Below are 2482 nucleotides of genomic sequence, written 5' to 3'. Positions count from 1 at the left end.
TGTTATAAAATAGCTCCTGTGAGATTCTAGCCTAAAAGTAGAGAAGCTACTGTGATCTCATCATGGGAAAGAGGTTTAGCAGGTGGAATGTCATTCCATCAGCAGCTACTTGCTTTGTAGTAGTCCTGAGGCCCATCTTAGAAATGCCTTATTTGTGCAAAAGCAATGAATTCTATAGCTTGAGGGAGCTGCTTGATGTTTAATATGCATTTGCAATAAGTTTACATATATACTTTCTAACTGTGTAAATAATAGTCAGTGATTCTCACGTATGTCTCAGATGGGTATTGAAATATGCAATTGCCTTTTCCGTGCCAGCCAGACAGGGGTCCATACGGCGTTGTTCTGTATTCCCATCGGAACTTAAAGGGAAACTTTCACAATGTCCGGAGCCTTGATGTCCTGCAAATGAAGGAGAAGGATGTCCTCAAATTCCTTGCAGCAGAAACCCACTTAGGTGGCACCAACCTTGACTTCCAAATGGAACAGTACATCTACAAAAGGAAAAGTGATGGCATCTACATCATAAATCTGAAGGGAACCTGGGAGAAGCTTCTGTTGGAAGCTCGTGCCATTGTTGCCATTGAAAACCCAGCTGATGTCAGGGTCATATCCTCCAGGAATACTGGCCAGCGAGCTGGGCTGAAGTTTGCTGCTGCCACTAGAGCCACTCCTATTGCTGGCTGCTTCACTCCTGGAACCTTCACTAACCAGATCCAGGCAGCGTTCTGGGAGCCAAGACTTCTAGTGATTACTGATCCCAGGGCTGACCACCAGACTCTCACTGGGGCCTCTTATGCTAACCTGACTACCATTGCTCTGTGTAACGCAGACTCTCCTCTGTGGTATGTGGACATCGCCATCCCATACAACAACAAGGGAGCTCACTCAGTGGGTCTGATGTGGTGGATGCTTGCCTGGGAAGTTCTGCGCATGCGTGGCACCATCTCCCATGAACACCCATAGGAGGTCATGCCTGATCTCTACTTCTACAGAGATCCTGAAGAGATTGAAAAGGAAGAGCAGGCGGCAGCTGAGAAGGCTGTGGCCAAGGAGGAATTTCAAGGTGAATGGACTGCTCCAGCTCCTGAGTTCACTGCTACTCAGCCTGAGGTGGCAGACTGGTCTGAAGGTGTGCAGGTGCCCTCTGTGCCTATTCAGCAGTTCTCCACTAAAGACTGGAGTGCTCAGCCTGCCACTGAAGACTGGTCTGCAGCTCCCACTGCTCAGGCCATTGAGTGGGTAGGAACAACCACTGAGTGGTCTGAAACTGTTCTTCCACAAACTCAAAATGGAAATAGGTTGATGGAAAATAAACAGTTTCTAAAAAAACAAAAGAAATATGCTACGTTGTTTTTCCTAGCAATCTGTGATTGTACCATGGATTCTTCCCTGATCACCACATTTTTATCCATTGCGTAACAAAATGTTTAAATGCCAAAAAGTTTCCAAGTGTTAGTATAAAATGTCAGTTATGAGGATTTAGTATTTTGAAAAATAATAATTACTCTAGAGCTTCCCTATTATAATAATATTCAGCCATGTCCCCTAAAATAACCGGATATTCTAAAATATCTTTATGATTATTTTCCAAGAAATAATAGTTTTAGTCTGTACTTCAGAAGGACATGTGCATCAACTTTCACTAAATGTTTCAACATACCTCATTGCAAAAGATGATTTCTATTTTGGTAATATGTGGTGTAGATGAATTTGGTGAGACATGGTGTGGACCTATTAATATGATAAGAGCATATTGATGGGTATTGTTCTCCTGGTTATTTTAATTGCATCAAAGACTTAGAAAAATATATTTTAAATGCTTTATTGACCTATGATTGACATACAATACATTGCACACATTTGAACTGTATGCTTTAATACGGTTTTGTATATGTCTACATCATGAAACCAACACTACAGCAGAGATAATGAACTTCCTCGTGCCCCTTTGTAATCTCCCACCCACCTGCCTCTGGCCTCCAACTTCCTCCCCTGGACCTTTCCTGTTCCCAGGCAACCACTGAACTTCTGTCACTATTAATTAATTTCATTGTGATTTTATGTAAATAGAATTGTATAGAATGTACTTTTTTCCTAGCTTCTTTCATTCAGCCTATTTCTAGATTTATCCATTTGTTGCCTGTATAGATAGTTTCTTTTTATTGCTGAGTAGTATTCTATTATACAGATATATCACAGTTTGTTTTATCCATTAACCTGGTGAGGGATATGAGGTTGTTTCCAACATGAAGCTCTTTTAAATAAAACTGGTATGAACATTTGGGTTTAAGTCTTTACAGGGACACATGCTTTCTTTCTGTAGGGTAAATACTTAGGGGGTCAATGGCTGGAGCATATGGTAGATGTAAGATTAATGTTGTAAGAAATTACCAAACTGGTTCTGAAGTGGTTATACCATTTTTCATTCCCATCAGCAGTGTATGAGGGTTTGATCCTCCACAATATCGTCAGTGCTTAG

General features: G+C 41.3%; 1 pseudogene; it reads left to right on the top strand.

Annotated features, from left to right (window-relative positions):
- The first annotated feature begins 294 nt into the window (after window positions 1-294).
- On the top strand, window positions 295-1422 carry LOC111170888 (small ribosomal subunit protein uS2 pseudogene; annotated as a pseudogene).
- Window positions 1423-2482: the final 1060 nt, after the last annotated feature.

The sequence above is a fragment of the Delphinapterus leucas genome, chromosome X (assembly GCF_059928025.1).
Source record: "Delphinapterus leucas isolate spDelLeu-1000000601 "Yukka" chromosome X, BTC_Dleu_Yukka2, whole genome shotgun sequence".
In the NCBI taxonomy this organism is placed as follows: domain Eukaryota; kingdom Metazoa; phylum Chordata; class Mammalia; order Artiodactyla; family Monodontidae; genus Delphinapterus; species Delphinapterus leucas.
The sequence above is the reverse complement of the archived record's forward strand: the minus strand, read 5'-3'. Positions and strand labels throughout refer to the sequence as shown.